The following is a 21146-nucleotide window of genomic DNA, read 5'->3' as shown; positions in this document are numbered from 1 at the left end:
ACACTGTACAATTATGTGTTTATACAAGAATATAGAGTTTCTTTAGACAGAAGTCTCAAACTTAACAGACCACTTTATTACTGTAGCTGCACCCTTTATAGCTTCCCCTTTTCTTCTGTGCTTCCCCACTATCCATTGCCATTATTCCAGGATATTCTAATCTTATAAGAACTATTTTCTTCCTCTGTTAATAACACACCACTTATCTTGCTACCACTATATAAATGTAAAAAAAGAGAGAAATATATGAGCTATTTAAATTTTTTTTTGTTTTGATTGAATTTAAATTGCTGAATGAAAAAATAGCTTCTTCTAGTAATTCTGCTGTAACTAACTCAGTTTGATATTGGTTCTATTAGCCTTCTAATAGCATGAAAGCTAAAAAATTAAATCGTTCCACTTGCACATTCATAATTATGTGCAATTAAAATCTTTACATACCCAAAAGTCTTATATGAAGCCCTGAACCCTTCAACTGTCACTCTTCATTATCTCCAAGCCTAACAATTTTACAGTGACACATTGTACACAATGAGATGTGCTAAAGAGGAAATATTATATTTTACTGATGTATGTGTTCTTTTAATTTCTCTGAATTAGCTTTTTGATATGGATGCTAATTGTTTTCTTTGAAAGGAGTCACCACAGATATGTGATTTCTCCATGCCTGTTGCGCTTCAAAAAAAATACAGTTAATTGCAGGAAACAGGAATTTCTCTCTTTTTTATATATTAAAAAAATAATCAGCTGCATATCAAAGGAGTGAATCTTAATCCAACTTTCTGATTGTACATTAAAAAGAAACCTTCAGTGTTTGTGACCAGCACGGAGTATTTGGTGACTTTTGATGTTTCCCCTTTTCATTTATTCATGAGGCGAGATGAATAATTAAAACAGGACGTTTGGCAAAACCGGTGCACACACACACAAAAAAATTTCCATATGAGCTTCCAGCTCCAGCCCACGACAGTCTAGGAGATGTGTTACTGCAGGATTGTCCATATGGCAAGTGTGCATGGAGCTCTGAAACCACAGACCTGGCCCAGACTTGGGATGGGGCCATCAGTGGCTGACAGCTGTTCCTGCTCCACAAATGCAAATGCTGCGTGTGGGGCAGACAAAAGTGGCAGAAAGGTGGAGTTTAGGCCCAGTGCTGGGTGTGAGGAAGCCACTGATGCTCACAGAGAGAGGGACAGATCCACTCTGGGTCTTCCAGGGGAAGGGGATGGAGTTGCCACACTCTCACACAGATATGCAGCACAGAAACATCCCTGATGGAAGAGCAGCTTGCTCCACACACTCCAGACAAGGTTCTTGTGATGGAGAGGGAATGTTTGGTCTGTAGTTTCCCACAGGCTGCTCACCAGCTAAATTTAACATTTAGTTTCAGCTACAATGCTACAGCAAGTGACATTTTTCACCCTAAATCTCATAAAAGGCTAATTTGACTTAGCTCTTATTCATAATAAGGAAATATTATAGAGAAGTGACAATATACCATGCATAGCAAAATGTCTTGATCAGTCTGAGCTGGGCTGCCCTGTCTCACAAATCCTCAAAGGAACTTGTGTGTTTTACTTGTCACATCCTGCTCTATTTCACATCTCCAAGGACCCTGCAGCTGAAAGGCTCCTTCTCTCCATATCTAGCTCAGAAATTCTCCAGTGCTTCTAACGAAGGTCTACATTCCTGTTTGAATATTTCTAAATTTATTCTTCAAAATTTTTAGCTCAGCTCCAGTCCTCCTGAGCAGTGAGCTTGTGCAGCAGTGTTGGAATCACAAGTGAAAAGGCTCAGGGTAATATTCCATCACTCTATGTAACTGTCTCTTTAAAATTTCCCACAAGTTCTTTTCATGTGTGCAAATTATGTTTTTTTAAAAAAAATTATATCTGCAGTCAGGATTTAGCTTCTCACACAGACAAAAGGACAAAAACTCCAGAACCTGGCTGGTTTATGCTTGTCTGTGCACACTTTCGGGATGCCTCTGGAAAACAAACTCTCATTTCACTCTGTCTCCTCTTGCAGCTTCACCTTTGCCTCTGCATTTCCTGAAGTGGAGTCTGTGGTTTCTGAATTGTTTTACTATGACTTTGTCTTGTTTTCCCTCCAGAGCTGTGGTCTTTGCTTACATTCTCTGAATGGCAAAGCCCATTTGTTTCTTTTTATACTTCTGTCAGCTTAAACTTCCATCAGCCTTCCTCTCTGCTTGGGGTCTCTGATCCCCACTCAGACCTTATCTCAAATTAGGGATTCCACAAGCTTCTGTAAAATGAGGATCAACTTAAATTCTCAGATTAAGTGAGATGAATAATTAAAATAAAAATTCTGTCTCTATTTTTCTGTTCCTCACCCAATGTGAGGATCATCTCCTATTTTTGATCTGAAAATACAATTTTAAAAGCTAGCTTTTTTATCACTGATGTTTTTGGTAGCTCCACCTGCACTGATTTCTTTATTGAACTTTTTCCTGAGGCCCATGGGCACCAGGATGGCGAAACCTGAGTACAAAGATTTTTTCCATATTCTCTCTATGGCCTCAGGGCATATTTAACAGTGTGGGAGAAAGAAGTTTCCCAGAGACAATCTTCTTAGAAATTAATAAAATATTAATAACATTTATAAAATTAATCAAAGTTGTTTTGCTTTTCCCAGACTCCCTTTACTCATTCTCACAGAAATTTAGTCAATAACTATGAGCAGATGAATCCTCACCAAGTGTGAATTCCCTAGCCAAGAGCTCTGTCCTACCAACATGTCCTGACTGCCCATTATGGGCATGGAGGACACAGACCTACCATCCAAAAGAGAAATATTTAAAGGGATGGCTATAAAAGGAGTGATTTGTGGTGTTTTCTTTTCTATAGAGACTTCCTGAGGGCTTCTGTATGGAAGACCCACTCGCTTTGCTTATATTGTTATCTAATATAAATAAGTTGATTAAGTGGCTGGTTTAAATTGCATTTATCACATTCCACCCTTGCTGAAAAACCCTCTTTAAAATCCAAGTGGCTGGAGCATTTGCAGAGAAGTGTTGTACTCACAAGAGTGATAATGAGATAGGTGCAGCTGGGAATCAGCTATATGAGAGTCACTGAACACTTGGCAAAGACTGTTATTCCCTTTCTCCCCCTCTTTTCCTTCTAATGATTAAAAATAAATTAGGACAGATATTTGTACACCACCAACAGAAGCTTGTTTGTTATGTCTTGAGTCCTTCCAGGTTGTAGGTTGTTATTAATTTCTTTTTGTGCTTCTTTAAATTACGGGGGAGTACTTTCTAAGACTTCTTCATGCCATTCCTTTCCTGGGAAATTGACTGTGTCTATGACCCTGTGCCCCCACACAGGAACCTCAGCCCTTCCTTGGATGTCACCCACATTTTTTTCTAGATTTTGATCTACACAAATGTATTTTTCTTTCTGCATTGTAACTGTGGTAGTGGCCTTAAGCAAGTGGAAAAGAGCACAGCTTCCTTGGATGGAATTTCCCAGGACAAGGGGGGTAAGGCTGCAGTGCCATTCCCTGGCTCTCCTGGTCCCAGATGGGTGGAGGCAGGGGCGTCAAGAGCATTGAGCACTCAGTCTCCTCTGGGCTGAAGAGACATCCTCTGTGCAGTTCTCCAGCTCAGAAGATAAATGAGAGCAGACTCTGGTAGACTTCTGAAATGCTTCTGCCCAAAGAGGGGATAAAATTGTTTTCAGCGGTGCCAGAATCCGTGAAATAATGTAAACAAGGATCACGATTCTTCTTGCAGATCCATTGATCCACATGTGTGGTGAGAAAGATTAAGGATGAGTTTCTTGTAAACCCATCACTGATGAGTTTTAACCACCTGGTGCAGGAATAGCTGTTCCATGAGTCATGTACAACACGCACGAATCCTCTCAGCAGCTACAGCCAGAGGGTTACACAAGCCCCATTCAGCAGCACCCCTTTTCATGTGGGTTCTTCCCTGCTTTTTGGCATATTCACTTTGAAAAGATTGATAGAAATATAAGAAAGAAAAATGGCAACACAAAAATCTGCTTTATGCTTCTTATTTCTTGTTCTTGTTAGTAACTCTGATCATATCCTCAGCTAAGTGGAGACTAACTGAACAATAGATCAGCTTGGATGACAAAGAAATGCTGTTGTAGGCGTAAGAAATCAGCTCTAGAGTTTCTGGGAATGTGTTGTTGGCTGGTTTTTTTGGCCTAAAATCTGTTGAGCACATTTGCTCCCACAGTTGCATCACTGCCACACCACGGTGTGGAGGCAAAGGCTTGTGGGGGATAGTCAGGACTGACTGCAGGAAACAACTGAAACCATCACAGAGACCTGGTCCAGTCAACAGTCACTGACAGCTGACAGCAGGAATAAAAATTCTGGCAAAGCTGCAGCTCTGGGCCCTCACCCACCACAGGCTGAGCAAAGGCAAAACCATCCCCTGGTTACAGGTCACCTCCAGTTCTGTCCAGAACCTTCAAGTCTGTGCATCCCAAAATGTTGCCCCCAGTGTTTTACTTTAGCCATCCTTCCAACGTGGGAGATGGACTTGGAGAAAGCACCTGAATGGCCCCAGGAGACACTGGAATTGGGTCTGCCAAAAGTATCTGATGGAAGGGCCACAAGGAGGGGACAGTCATGGTGACTTGAAGGAAACTTCAACCTGTCTCACAGCTCTGCTTGGAAAAGTATGGCTCTTAAAAATAACATCTCACCCCAATGCTGCAGAACCTAGTGCTGCTGTGGATGACCAAGATATTCCCCCTGAAATGACCAAGATATTCCCCCTGAAACAACAAAGAAGAAAAATCAAAGTTTGCATTTGGTCACTGAACTGAGACATTTATATTAATCCCAAAATAAAAATATGCCTTTCAATCCCCAGCTTTAAAGCAATGAGTTTTATATTTTCATTTTGAAATAAAAAGTTTTTTAACACAAATTTAAAATTCTTTTTTAACAATTTAACAAAAATGACTTCTTTTTATTTTCTCTCCTGAAATTTAATTGAATCTAATGCAAAGTCACCACTTTTTTGTGTTTTCTCTGGATTTCCAATTTACTCTCCATTGAAAAAATACTGAAGGGCCCTGACAAAATTTAGAATGGACAGTTCCTGTTGTTTTCCTGTAAGAGAACAGTGAGTGAGTTAGCTGGAAACCCTTGGCAGGAGGAATAGATGCTTACTGCCCTGGGAAGATATTGAGTCTGTTGTGAGAAGTTTCCAAACAGAGGTGAAGCAGGCAAGGAAATTAATCAAGAGTCTGTAAACAGCAGATGCCTTGTAGGAGACAGTGTGAGTCAGCAGACAGGTGAGGCAGGACCTCAGACACATTTCAAGATCAATTTTATGTTTTCCCTGATATTAAAAGTCGAAGGAGAGCTCTGTGTAGCTGCAGGAAGGCTCCAGACCTTTAGATTTTGAAATGAAGTGTTTGTAGATCGCTGAAGATCCAAATTATGCCAAAATTATGTTATTAAAGTGTAATCATCTTGTTAGCTGCTTAGAACATTTTCTTCATTATCACTTCATTCATACTTATGATGATGAACAGATGGTACCAGTGTCACAACGCAGCATAAATCACTCCCAAATGTTGTTTGAAAACACAGTTGGAAGGTGGTAGGGACATCCTCCTGCTGATGAGCCTGGCTCACTCTGCTTGCTCCAAGTGGAATTACACAAACCTGCTTTGCCACTTAACCTGCTGGCAGATTTTCTATCAATCTTTTCACTGGCACCAAAACACTGCCAACCCTGTGCCAACACAGGTTGCAGTCATACTGAGAATGACGTATATTCATTTTTTCAGCAAGAACTGGTGAATTTAAGCCCTGGGTAGCCAAGGAAATGGTGCAATTGGAAGCTGCCTGCTGCAGTTTTAGCAGCAGTGGAGCTGGACCTGAGAGGGGAGAAGTGGGAGGGTCCCTGCTCCCTCCACCCACAGCTCAGCATGTGGTTCAGAGGGCAAACCAAAGTTCAGGTTTAATCCAGAGATCAGTGCTTGTTAAAATAAAAAGATCATTGATTCCTGAAGTATCCCAGACTCTGCCTGCACACTGTCCCTCTCTCCAGCCAGCAGCTGGAGAGCCACAGAGCTCAGCTGGTTTGTGACTTCCCCCTGGGATTGTTCCCCTCCCAGGTTCGGGCAGGTGCACCACAGCAGCCAACAGGGGGAATGGGAGAGCTCAGAGCAACACTCCATCATTTCACTCAGAATCAGAAAAAACACACACACACTCCAGAGGCCAGTCCCCAAACCCAGAGGACACAGATGGAATTCAAACCCAGAGCACCTAAGCAAACAAAGGTTGACATGCACAAAACCCATGGAAGTTGAACAGCAGTTGCCATAAAGCTACTGAACCACTGAACCCTATTTTAAAATCCCCAACCAAACAGAAAACCAGAGAGCAAAACATGACTGTTAACACTTTTCAAACTTATACAATATAGAATTTTTCCAACTCCTTCTTCACCCTAATTCTGTCTCTCACCCTCAAGCTGCACCAAACATGGAGCAGAGCCTTTGCTTTCCAGGTGTAATCGACATTACTCAGGCCAAAAGAGCAATTTGATCTCTACCTACAGCACAAGGGAGAGAGTTTTGTCACTGCAAGGGGTAAGAACCCCCTGCTTAGGCAGTTAAAAGTATTTACATCCCTAAATTCCCCTTGATTTCCCTTTACAAATTTGGTTTTAGCTCTCAGAAGTATTTTCTCACATAAATCTTTTACTAGCCACTAGAGGGGAACGTACAACGCAGTGAGAAGGGAGACAGTGACATGGCATTGCAGTTGCAGCCAGTTTGCTCACTCAGATGAAGCATTTAATGTCATGCTGCATCTTTACAATTTTTAGGAGCTAATTTTACATTTATCAGGTGTCTTGCTGTTTTACTTTTTTCTGTCATATTGATTTCTCTCACCTTCTGCACCTTTAGGCTAGTTTATGTTAAAGTCATGGACTCTTGAGGTGAGGAAAAGATCCTTACAAACATTTAATTTGATGTTTAATACCCTCATAACCTATAAAACATGAATTTGAGAATGTGATCTCCACTGAAAGAGTGTCCTATTCAAAACTGTTTACAGAGTATAGCAAGTACAGCATTTCTATCCCAGGAGAAAGGTTGGCATTTCAGCATTTCTCTCAATTTAAAACGGGATTAAAAGTAAGATTCAGATTTTTTGTGTGTGTGTGTGTGGGATGGAAATTCCACATTAATTCTAGCTCGGAAATGACAAACAGATTCATTTGGGCGTTCCTCTAACAGAATGAAACTTTCAGCTCTTTTGGAGCTGATGGTTTTTTTCACTCCAGCCGCTGATAAAACAACCCGAAATGTCCCGCGTCAGGAACGCGGCTGGGAGCCAGGCACTGCTGCCTGGAGCTGGGATCTGCCCTTCCTGCAGCCCAGACTTCCTGCAGGAGCACAGAAGGGACTGGAGCACCTCTCTGCCAAGGAATGGCTGAGGGAGCTGGGGCTCTTGGGGCTGGAGGGGAGAGAGCTGAACAGGGGCCTCACCAATAGACACAAATATCGCAGGGGTGGCTGTGCAGACCATCTTCAGCGGGACAGAACAAGGGGCATAGGGCACAAACAGAGACACAGGGAGCTCCATCTGAACATGAGGAAAATCTCCTGCACTGTGAGGGCGACTGGGCACTGGAACAGCTGCCCAGACTTCTCTGTGGAGGCTCCTTCTGGACATAACCCCACCTGGACATGACACTATGCATTGGAGGTTGAGCCTCTGTTGTTGTAGGTGAGCCTGTGTTGGCAGTGGGGTTAGGCCAGATGATTTCCAGAGGTTCCCTCAAATTCCAACCTGTGAATCTGTGATTCAGAACATGTTCCAAGTCAAATGTAACAGTTAATTCCATTTTTCTGTGGAAATTGCAAATATTCGGTGAAACAAAGACTTTCCGAGAGAAAATTCTGATCTGGCAGTAACTGAATTTTTATTAGGGGGAAAAAATACTCTTAAAAAAGAAATTATTTATTGTCCTGATAAAAGATACCAAATCATCTCTGGTTATTTGCATCAGAGATTTACATTTCAAATATATCTTGTTCATGAGCCAAATTTTTGGCAGATAGGAATTAGGAGAATTAAGTCAACAGAAACAGGGAGATTGACCAAAAAAAGAGAAAGGAATATGCATCTCTACATTTCCAAATACTCTCTCCTGATACCATAGAGATGGATGCTGAATTAAACTACCTGTTCTGCAAAGAGGCTTTCATCAGAGCACTGGAAGGTCATAGTAGCCCTTCAGCCTTCTCTCTCAAAACCCCAAAAATCCCCATGCATGCTCTCTAGGAGATGTGGAGCTCCCATACATTACTGAAGTTGCCCTCTACCTCCAGCCTCCTGAGATATAATCCCTAGACTTACCCATGGCAGCTCCTTGTGGCCCAGCAGAAACTTTGCCATGCAAATAAAAGCAGATGCATGACTTTGGACCCTCAGCTTTTACATTCAGAGCAGAGTTTGTGAGGAGATGAAGGCAGAAGTTTCAGATATGATTCTCAAAAAGGGCACTTAAAATTATCCACTGGGATTTGCCTTATTTGAGGCATATCTTCTGCTGGGGTCCCAGTGAGGTCACTCCTGTGTGTGGTGAGTGGCCTCAAAGTTAGACCAAAGCTCTTCATTTATATTCTGCTGATGCCAGGGAAGCACCATTAGGAGCTGATGGAACAGTGAGCACACACTTCTCTAAAATTATCACATTTAGTGTGACTCCCATAATAAAAGCATGAGCCAGCATGGGGAGCCTCTTTCAGTTTACACAGGGAGACTTGGGGTCTCCAGACAGTCAGAACAGAGCCAATGTTTCTGAGTAAACTTTGTTAGGAAAACAGATTAAAAACTCTAGAGGTTTAGCTAAATCTTATGCAGGAAAACACCTTGTTACCCTCCTGATTTAGAATTATAATTTAGTGCCAGTGAATAATACATATTAAGTGGTGTCAAATATGCCTTTGTAACAAAGCTTACATGATGAATTTTTTTCTTTTATCTGAAACGTGCAAAATTAGCTTTTCTCTTCTGACTATTATTATTTCACTCTGACTAGTTGTGCAATAGTTGATACAACCAAATTTTGACGGCTCATTAATGAGTTGTTTACTGAAAATAGTCAATTCTCCATATGTAAATTCTTCTGGTTGGACACATTAGCCTTGTCATATTGATGTGCCTCTGACTAGAATATTGTCACATCTAGAATTAGGATTTAGGTTTTAAAGCAGTAGAAATAAGTGTCCCTGCATTTCAAAAAAACAGGAAGATACTTCCTTAAAACTGACTTAAAACTGACTCTTTAAAATCTGCTCTAAACCCTGGTCATTCTGCTGGTGATCATTTATACAGAATAAATGTAAAAGGAGAAAAACCTCCTCCAGAGTGAGATGGATTTACAATCTCACATTCCCATTCTTTTCTAGCATTACCCAAGTATTTACCTCCATTTTTATTTGTAAGTAGTGGTGTTAACTGCTGCAGCTTGCCCTTTCATACTGATACCATGGGGTAGAGGCAGGGGCAGATGGACACACAGACAGACTGAAGCTTTAAAGACTGTTCTGAGACATGCTTACCCCTGGAGTTCAGGCCCACAGCTGCTCTTGGTTCATGGTTTCCTTGACTTGTGTCCAGGATCAGCCAGATCAGGGAAGGATTGTGCTGGGTTACAAAACCAGGAGTTCAGGTTTATAATCCTTGGAAATGTGAGCACTGCAGGCAGCCTGAAACTCTCCCATAAATGCGATGTGCTCATTTTAGGCTGGAGATCAACTGCTCCTCTCTCCAGTTCCTGTATTTGAAAGAGAAAGACATCTTTCTGATACATGACCACCCATATATTTGTTTAAATGAAGATGGAATTTGGAATCTTATAAGCACATGCCCATGGCAGGGTGTTGTAAGTACACCATCTGTAAGGTCCCTTCCAACCCAAACCATTTTGTGAATCTTTACTTTCTGCTGAGTTTTCTGCCTTGTTGTACCTTTCTGTAAACCCTGTTGTCCCCTCCATCCCAGCAGTCCCCCCTTCAGTCCCAAAGAAAGGAGTGTGTGTTCATCCAGACATCCAGTACTGCATCTTACCTGAGCTGAATTACTGTGTGTGAATTCTGTGTGGGCTGAAAGTGAAAATCTAACCCATATTCCCTTTCTCCTTGCTCTAGGAAAAAAAAAAATCCCAAACAAACCACCCAGATTCTAACAAATTTCTCTGCAGGGATTATTTTACCTTTTTATAACTTAATTTGATTTTACTCCTGACACAATGGACTGCTTTTGACAGTTAACCTTTCCAGTCTGTGTGTTCCATATATTTCAATATCCTGCTACCTCTGGCAGGGAAGAGCTAAAATTTCATGTCAGGTACTGAAGGTGATGTGCCAAGAGGATTTTCTGAAAATTTGCTTAAAAATAGAAATAATTACCTCTATCTGCAGCAACACAACCTCCTAAGCAACTACTGCTAATAGTTAGCTAAGCAAGAAATTGGAAAATAAAAAGTGAGCAGCCCATTTGCCTGCTGCCTACACAGAAAAATGCAAATTACTTATGAGGAGCTCTGTCATTCCTTCAATCCAAGGTGTCAGTACTGGGTGACAAAACCTGATTACTGTGAAACCTTTGTCCCCCTGCTTGTCCCACACAGTATTTCATGGTGTTGTGTTGTGTGTTTGTTGTGTTGTGTTGTGTTGTGTTGTGTTGTGTTTGTTGTGTTGTGTTGTGTTGCCTCCAAGGTTCTCACCCTCCAAAAGACAGGACTAAAAGAAGATTTTGACATGGTCCTATCAAGAGGACTGGGGAAGGAATAGATCTGAATGTAGAGATTTTGATAATCATGGCTCATTCTTTGGCAGAAATACGACTGGGCAGGCTGAGGTCATGATTGTACAGGCAGGCAGTGAGTGATTTTTAGTCAAATTAATAATGCTCAATATTTCATCTGCAGCAATAGAAAGAAAAAAAAATCCCCGTGATTTCACGAATAAGTTGTTTGGCTGTTTCACAGATGGTGCTAGAAAGGAGACATTGAAATAATTTGCCTAATGCAATTGCATTACCAGAAATTTTAAGAACATCCCATCTCAATTTACTCCTGCCTCTCAGATAGAACTCCTGGCTTAGTTATTTGAAACTAGTTTATTCAAGTATGCAGTGACTCTGGGACATTTGCACAGCAATGTCAGATGCTATCTGGGAAATAAGTAGTACATTTGCAGGCTCTGAAAGTAATATTTGATGACACCCTTAAATCAACTTCATGGTCAGTTTTCTCATTTTGAGCAAGAACTGGGATTCCATTGTGATAACTGAAAGCTGCATGTTACTTGATCTACAGTAATGTAGAATAATTACGAGTCCATTGCACTTCATTACACTACTGTAATAGGCAGCAGGTCAGTGTTTGAGCTACAGCTGCTCTGAAAATTGAGCTGACACTGATACTATGGTAGAAGTGATAGCAAAAGGCTCTCATGCAAATTGCTGAAATTAGCTTCCACTCAATGGGTTTTGAAATGCAATACATGGCTCAGATCCGGACACCTGGTTTTGACTAACATTTTTTATCTTGGATACAATGGGATGGTCATGAAATAAATTAATTGTTCCATGCAATCTGCCTTAGAAAAGGTCACTGAAATGCCAGAGGATGCTAAATACCACACGGCTGCTGGACCCTGACTAATAACATTCCCTAACACGTCACTGAAGGCTATCTGATGGTGGTTTTATTTAATTCAGATGATTCTCACAATCATTTGCAAGTATTCTGCTCCTTTATTCACAGGACATTTCATTGCATAAGACACTGACACTTTTTATAAATTTACCTAATTTGTCAAGCCTTCAGGAGAGGGCAGTAGGGAGAGGCCATGAATAACAGGTGCTTTCCTTTCACAGCCAGCTGGAATCTATGGATTCAGAATCTAGGGATTCAGAAGGATCCCCTGTGCAGCGTGTCTTTTAGTGAGGCATGGAATGATCCTCATTTCAAGTCAAATATTCCTACAAAATCTCCCAAGAGCACTCAGGCTAACACCACACCGAAACACTTCTTACTGCTATTCAAAAATAGATGTAGGTATTTTTAAGGAAAATGAAATATTTCTCCTCTGAAGCATTCATGTAATCAAACCATCTATTTCAGTAAGTTTAGTTCTGCTGGAAAACAATTGTCCCAGCAGACATACCACATCCACACTCTGGGGAATGCTTATCAATATATGCAAAAAAAAAAAAAAAAAAAGGAAATTTGACACCTGGAGAAGGAAATCTTGTTGTATCTCTAGAGTTTTTGTAGAAAGACTCTTGTACATGTAAATATTTTCATTACTGCAGCCTGCCCAGCCACACACTGTGTGTATCCCACAGAAGGTGATCAGTAGCTCCACTCCTATGTCACTGGACTGGTGTGTGCTCCATCCTGTCCCTGCACAGCCTTGAACCAGCTTGGGGGTTCCCCAACTGGAACTTTCCTTTCTTCTGAGCTAAGACACCACAGTACCTGTTCTGTTCCTGCCTCTGTCATTTGGTGTTCAGTGTGATTAACACAGGCCTCTTTTTCCTCAAAAAATCCCTAAGTTCAGAGGGAATCCCTTGTCAGCTGCCAGCACATCTTTACAGCCAATGCCGCTTTTTATATGAGGTGGAATAATTTAAAATGCTGAAAATATTGAACCGAAAATATTCCCTTAACATTTGTATTTACCATCTTCAATACCTAGACAAAGGGATATTGTGAAGGTATACCCAGACATCTGAAATCTTTCCCCATTAATGCACTGTGCAGTGCCTTCAGATTGTACACTTGTCTGTATCTTTCCTAACCTCCTGGGGGATTATTCCTAGAATTGACTACCACTGTTTGTTTGAACTGTTTATAAATTAATAAAAAAATCAATACCTGGTTGTAAATGCCAGCTAATCACAAATAGCTTTGTACAAATTAGAGCAGGGATATAAGAAGAAAGTAAATGGACAATGCCTGTGAGGGTGAAAAAGTCAACACTCAAAGTTCATCTGCTACCTGAATGATTCCAGAGACATTCAGCCTATTCCTGTGGTTTTGTTATTCATGAGAAATGGAAGAGGAGGAGGAGAGCTAAGCAAACATAGCCCATGCTGTATGGGCAATGAATACAAAGAGCCACTAAAGCCATGAGAGTAGGAACTCTGGCAGACAGAATTGGAATGCTGGAAAATTTACCATCTCGATTTCAAAATGAAAAACAAAACAAAACAAAACAAAACCAAACCAAACCAACCAAACAAAAAAAAAATCCCAAACCTTTTTAAACAATTTCTGAATTGATACCTGGGAAAGAATTACCTGTCAGATTCAGACTCATTGCTTTTCTACCTCAGGAAACACTTCTCTGGTTTACCTGTGATAGCCATGATAGAGCTGTGCTGGCCATGAGGGGGGATTCACACTTACTGTACTGTAGAGTTGTTAGAAAATTGATGTATTTCCCCCAGAAGTTACATCTGTGACACATGAAAACATTTATTTTTCTCCATATAAAGCAATTATTCATGAAGGGAATTCATGTTCTCATGTTCAAAGGATGACAACCAAACAGAAAATGAAATGGATCATGTCATCAGCTTTGCTCCACCTCACTTCACAAGATCCCAGGGATCTGTCAGTACATTTGCTGCCCAGGGTCAGGCCCTGTCAAGAAAGGTTCAGAGCAGGCAGCCAAATCAACAGGGTGAGGACACAGCCTGGGATTTTTGCATCACAGTGGGATGGACTGGGCTCCTGGAGTGTGAGATCCCCTGGGAAATGAGGGGTCTTCCTGAGGGATCCTACACCTTTTGTGGTTAAGTCTGCTGGTTCATCTCATCCTGTTTTGCTACTTTGGAATGATAGCACCAGCAATATGGTGCAGTAAGAAGTAGTGAGGCCTAAAATATCAATACAATACAAAATATCAATTTCAATGCTGTAAAGCAACATGACTCTGAATAGACATCCTTTGTGTCCAAAAAACCTACTTCCTGCTTAGCGTTTTGGGAGGTTTCTGTTTGGCAAAAGCATTTTTCCCCAGTACAACTACCTGGTGAAAATGTGCTAATTTTTTTTCATTTCCCAGACAAGAGTTCCATTCTTATTAATTTTTCTGACTGATGCAGATGTATACTCTAAAATCCCTTCAAAGAGCATTTTGAGTGGTTGGTTGGTTTTGGTTGGGGTTGGTTTTGGTTGGGTTTTTGTTTGGTTGGTATTTGTGTGCCTATGTGTTTTTTGGTTTTTTTTGTGGTGCTTCCATAATGATAAAATCCTCTCTGAACTGCTCTGGGAGCTCCTGAGCAAGACTTGCACAAAACTTCAGTTCACCTGCTTTAGGCTGTGAAAAGCAGTTGCAAAAGCAGATTACAGCATCCACAGGAGACCCTGTAAGCACATCCAAAAACTTGCTGTTTTGGATAAATTACTGTTTCCATGTACTCCTTTTTCTCACAGCCACCATCCTTTCAGTGTGTTTGTTCTCATTTCAAATTACCAATTGAGCCTTTCATCTACAATACGAGGGACATTACCAAGGTATTAGTAGTTAAGCTGCTTTGTTAATTACAGCCAGGCTCCTCTTTTTCCTGCCTGTCAGTTCAGCAGCAACAACGGTGCCAAATGGGTCTCCACTTGCTCTGCAGTTCGTGTCCACACACAAATCTCTGCAGCCTGAGCTTTCCAGGTTTCCAGTTCAGGCACACCTGACAAGGTCACCACTGTGTGGCCACAGAGGTCACACCCCGGAGCAGCCTCTCCAGGCTGGGCTCAACATCCATTCAAATGGAAATCACTGAAAAGTTGTGTCTGTGTCACCATTCTCAGGTCTCCTCCAGGTCCACACATCCTGTTGTGCACATCCTGAATCCACAAAGAGGAAAGATTGTGTTTCCTGTGTGGTTCTGTATTTCTTTCCTTATGGTATCCAATCAATTGTTTTGACTGGGGTCTGGCTTTAAGCTGATTTTTCTACTACTCACTATACCCCTAACACTCTTCCTCATGCTTATAGAAATCAGGACTCCATTTCAGTACATGCACAATTAAGTATTTTTCCATTTTCATCACAATGCCTTCACACACATCAAATGTCCATGTCAGTGCTCTTGCCCTGTCACTCAAGGAGCTGATAAGGTCCTTCTTCAGGTTTTCACAATTAACCAGCATGTTTACAATCCTGGATAATCTGAACATCCTCAGAAGATTTTACTAAGAGAATTGCTTTAGACTGGTGACTGCAGGGTCTGGAAACTCTGGGAACAAAGCAGGCCCCTAAATTATGATCCAGCAGCCCTGAAGGCAGGCACTTGTCACTGCTCCAACCATCCTGAAGTCTGTTCAGATGAGAAATCTGCCAAAGCTTAGGACAGCACATTCCCAGGGTATCCACATTTAGGAGGATGGGAAATTCATATGGTACTGTATTTAGAACCAAAAACAGGGGAACACAATTGTAAACTATATTGATATCACTGAGTGAATCTCTTTCAAAACACCAGATATGGTCTGCAGACAGTTGCATTGGTTATACTTTTAAAGAAAGCTCACACAAAGTAAAATTAAAAAAAAAAAAGAAAAAAAAAAAGAAAAAACTCTAATCTGTCAGGGCCAAACGATAGCTAAGGAAAAAAAACAAAGTCAATTTATTTTTCCCTTCTGTAATTCTGTTTGTGAATAGAATGTAAATCAAGTTAGCTGGATAATTTGCTAAAACCCATGGATGCAATAATTCTTATGTTGTTCTAACAGAGAAAGAAAGTAGAAAATGTTACAGGGAGAGACAATATGCAATTATGTAGGAATACTAACACCCTAAGGGACAAATTACCAACAATGACAGTAAAATACTGCAGATTTCTCTTTGTGCTACAGTATAATTGACTTATACTTTGACAAGAAGAAACAGCTTAGCTTTGGAGAAAAATTTAAAAATACAAGCTATGTATTTGCTCTGAAGTATACAGTCACTGGTTTTTTTGCTTTGCTTTACCTGTGATACTGACAGCATTCTTTCACTTTTAATTTACATATGTAACTTTATTTCAGAAGACATAATCTTTTTAATCTGTTCAAGAAATCATTAATCTTTCTTAATGGTATTAATTATGCAACTCCAATTACTTAATCAAACTTAGTCAATACATTCAATGTAAACACTTTTAAAATCACATGTGGGAAGCCTCCTTTGTTAAGTGAAGGAGAAATAAATCTTTCTCTAATGACTCACATGAGCTGAGCCTCAAGGGGCTGTTTCCATCCATCAACACTACACCTTGTAGAATCTGCTGCGTGGCATGGCAAAGCAGGAGTTGATGTAACCTGATAAGCAGCAATCTGCAAACACCAATCTTGGAGCAGAATAAAGACCTTAATTTGAATTTTATTGTTAACCTCAAGGAAGTTTAAGGAAACACAGTCAAAGTTGGCTGCTCAGCACCCAAGGTACTTTTTGAGTCATATTTGCAAGGTTAACATGATTGTCCTTCAGATTCCCTCCACCCTACTGCATAAATGCTCTGATTTTTCTAGTTTTTGCAGCGTAATTAAGTAGTTAAGTTGTTTGCTCACAAACAAGTTGATATTTTATGTTTAGAGGTGTGATCCTTTTATAGACACAGGGTACCCAGATGTGACCATGGGTAAGGCCTCCAAAGACTGCTTAAAATTGGCAACACTGGCAAAGACAGAGCAGTTTTGCTTGCAAATCAGTTTACAGAGTATCCTGGAATGCCTTGGGTTGGTAAAGAACCAATAAACAGAGCAGCAGATTCACAGCAGGGCAGAGCCAGGTTTGCCTTTTCTGTCTCCTTGATATTTTCAAGGACACTCCCTTTCTAAAAGATGGAAGAAAGGCAAACATATTTTACATTGTTAAAGACAATTAAGTTCTAATTAACTAGAAAGATTTTGAACTGCAAAACTGGTAACTGCATTATGTAATATTCAGAAGAAAATGGAAATTAGCAGGGCTTAGCCTAACCTAGGGAGGGACAAATTGTTGAATGTAGCACTAGGTTGCATAATGAGGCACACTCCCTCACAGGATTCCTTATATTAATTAATGCTCTTTCCTGACTAATCATCCTGACACTCCTGATCACCAATATGGTGGAGAAAAATGAAAATTTGAGCAAAACATCTCTCTGAATAATATTCTGACAGCAAAATTTTCAGGAGAAGGTTTTATTGATGGCAACTCACACCCTATCTGGAGCGAAGTCATACTTACATGCATGGCAAAGATTTATTTTGCTCTGAAGACACAGAGGTGCTGCAGACACAGTCCCTGTGGAGGAATTAGTATGGAAGGCACAGAGCCTCAAAGCACAACAAATGCAAAGTCCTGTTAAAAGCTCTGCACACTGGGCAGTGTAACAGAGGAGAGCAATGGTCCATCAAAGCTTCTCATCCATGTCTGTGGACAGTGGCCTTTAGCCTTGCTCAGGGGACAGTGAGCTTCACTTTGCTCCATCTCACACAGGTAACAGCTCATTCTGAATGGTCCATATTGCCTTTTTCTGTGCAGCCACGATGAGTGGGTGGTAATTCCCAGTCTACTGCAAATATTCGCAGAAAGAGAAAGAGAGAAGTATTCATAGACACTGAGGTTTCAGATGGAGTTAAAAACAAAGCACATGAAAGCAGTGACCAAATGTATGTGAGACCTGAATTGACAAGGACTCTGTTCTACTTGACTTACACCATCAATCACACCTCTCAGACCTCCCAGTTTCTCCTTCATAGGTCCTTAGGGGTTGCTCTACTGACTTCCACAGCCAGAGCAATTGGAAAAATATTTCAGATCTCAAGACGTCAGTTGTAGAGCATCCCATGCTGCAAATGTTAGCACCCAAATACCTCTGTTAAAACCATGCACAAACAGAAGTTTCTTTGTCCTGCTCACAGTTATGCCATTACTCTACTGTGTAATGTATACCCAGGGTGGCTGCAGAGTTACAAAGCTTTGAAATTATATCAGAAATGTGGTTGTACATCTCTAACTATGAGCGGTCTGAACACTGAAACAGCTGAGCAATATTAGAGTTTGGTCAGTCAAAATAATGTCATTGCTTCACTTTCTTCCACCAAGGCTTTTTACGGGCTAAGGAGACTGGAAGAGATTTGGCAGAGGCAAGAAGTGAGCAAACTCAGAGCTGCTGTTGTCTACGAGGACACTAAACATTTTCTCCCCGTGCCTACCCAGTTTAGTCAATATGCTCTTCCTCAGGCATGGAGAAAGAGAGAGATCATAGCTTGATAGTGGCAGACACGGCATCTGAGAGCAGATTAGAGGCAAGAAGAAAGTGATAGAGGTGACTTCTTCAGAACATAAGTACTTCTCCTGTAACACTTAAGCCCTTATCAGGTTCAGGAACCTTCTCTCTGCCTTTGACCTTAAGCCCCAGTGAGATAAGATTTGATGGCTGTCCCCATGGCTGAGCAGGATGTTTACCTGTTACATTACATATGCATTGCATATGCATCCTCTGGAGCTCAAAATGATTATACAAATGCTAATAATCAATTAAAGTCTCACAAGTCCTGAGATTAGGAAGGGTTATTATCTTCATTTTACAGATAGGAAAAAAAAAGCTTTGAAAGGTTAGATTATTTTTTCCAGAGGTCACTTGGGTTGTGATATGCACAGGGCTCCTGAGTATCCAGGCTGCTCATAAGGACTCCCACACTTCAGTGTTAAGGCCTGGGACAAACTCTGATCAAGAGTTGAACTGATCTCTTAATATGCTGTGCACCTCGCTGTAAGTCGTAAGATTAATGCTGATTTAGTTATATCCAACATGTTTAGTACCATTTCATAGCCTAACACTGATGATGAGTGTCTGAAACTTCTGTTTTTCCATCCTCTTACTTTTGTGAGACATTAAAATCTCCTTACCACCTGGTTAAACTGGCAAATATCAGCTTAAACACCTGTGTTCCTGATACATCTATTAATATCACAGCATGCAGCACATGCCAGGTGCATTACTTTGAGAGGCTTGGGATAGGGATTCAGTCTAAAATGATGCTGGTCTCATTAAGAACCATGTTTTCCTCTTTCTCACCATGTTCCTCTAATCTTCTTACAAGGCAAACAAGCCAGGTGTTTTCTGAGTACTTGTGAAAATACTGTACTTTGAATTTAGCTTCAGATGTTCCGAGTTTTGTGCAGTTATGTTATTGTTTGTGTGATGCATAGTTGGAGAGGGCCAGCTGAGAATAAAATACTGCTCTTCCCTTCTTTCACATAACCTAAAGAGTAATAATGATTTTGTGGAGGTTCATAAATCATTTCAAACACACAGAGCATTAGTGCAGCCATTTAGCAATTCTCAGTTACATCTTAAGAAATGCTTTTCAATACACACAGGCTGTACTTTCACAAAAAAGACAAATTAATTTTAAGGGAAATATGCAAAGAATTCGAGCTGGGAAGGAGTTATGTGGCAAACAAAGCTTAGGTGAGTGACTTGTCACTCCAGAATGAAGTTAAAGGCTGCCCAAAAGTTGTGTGAACACGGCACTAAGTCTCTCATTTTAGAAACATTGTTGGATAACAGGAGCAGATTCCAGACTAATACAACTGCACACCCCTCTATCACACAGCCTCCAGTTCCTAGCAAATTCTGCAATATAGTGACAGTAATGGAAAGCAAAATGATCTCTAAATAATGGTTTAAGATGGTTACTTGATAAAGGGCACCGCAATAATTATGATCAATGGAGCATGGATTCAATATATATTGCCCATTTAGATGCACCAGATTAGCTTAACAGCTTTCTTTAATGTTCTGAGTATTTTGTGTGTGTGTGTGGTTGTGCATGTGTATATGAGAGGGACAGCACTGCACATTTTTGGTGTATTCCTCATTACTTAAAATTTATCAATGCAGCTGAGCACCTTGCTGCATGAAAAAGTGAAATGTGAAAGTTAAACAACCAGCTGCAAAGACAAAGTATCAAGAGCTGGGGGGTGCAGGGGTGTGTGTTTTTTGGTTTTTTTTTGGTTTTTTTTTCTTTTTGTGTGGATACAATAATTTTATGATCTTATTGCCAATAGTAACTGCAGAAATAGTAATTTACTGCAGAAATTATATTTTTTTCTTTAAAAAGAAAACAAAGACAGAAGGGGATTGAGAAAAAAGTGCAGCTGGTCTTAGTGCCTCTTGGTTCCTCCAGACAGACTGAAACACAATGAAGGTTTGAGAAGAAACAGAGGCTCTGATGGGTTCTGACTCATACAGATACAGGGAGGGCCTAGGGAGGCACTGCAGATTCCAAAGTTTCTAGGAATTGCACTTCTTCGCAAAATAAAAGTTCCTGAACTAAAACTAAACGCTGATTTTCAGAGCCCAAAAGAGGGGCTGAATTATGTCCTCTAGGGCAGTTTCACTGCCTGAGTGTTTTGCCCCCTGAGCTTCCATGGATGCTCATCCACGGCTCCAACATTCCACGGAGCTGAGAGGGGCTGTACCATGAGGCAGAATAGGCTTTGGCTGAACATAATTTAGTGCCATGTCAGAGCAGTAGGAATGGCTCTCACATTTTAAGAAGGTGCAGAACAATTTATTCATCGTTTGCTTGAGAAACTGAGGCACAAGAGGGACAAGATTTTTCCAGAAACACACAGGCACTGTTTTTGCTGGAAACAGATGGCTGAGTTCCCACTTTCAGTCTCATGCTAACCACTGGCATATGCTGCCTCTCATTATGCAATGAAATAACTATCAGATGAGGTTTTATTCCACACTGAACAAGGACATAATTTTTGTCTCCTAGCTTTGACAAATTTAGGGCTGTATTTTGACAGAGCACAGAAGCACAATGGCAGATGTCACAGTCTCTATTAGACCTCAGCAGCTGAAGAAGCAAAGCTATTTTTGAAGTGTAGGCTGAAGGCAAAATCTAAATATGAACCCTCCTGAATGAATATATGAAATAAAAGCCAAACAAAAAACCAATTTTTCATGTAGATCAGTTCAAGGATCATGACAGAGGACCAACATAATGATTTTATTTCAGAGGTACTACAGCACAGTGTTTGGAGGAGCCCTGATGCTGAATTTGGGGAATTTAGTTTGGCAGAAGCCTCTCATGGCATTCATTCCAG

This window comes from Passer montanus, unplaced genomic scaffold (genome assembly GCF_014805655.1).
Source record: "Passer montanus isolate IOZ18808 unplaced genomic scaffold, ASM1480565v1 scaffold21, whole genome shotgun sequence".
In the NCBI taxonomy this organism is placed as follows: Eukaryota; Metazoa; Chordata; class Aves; order Passeriformes; family Passeridae; genus Passer; species Passer montanus.
The sequence above is the reverse complement of the archived record's forward strand: the minus strand, read 5'-3'. Positions refer to the sequence as shown.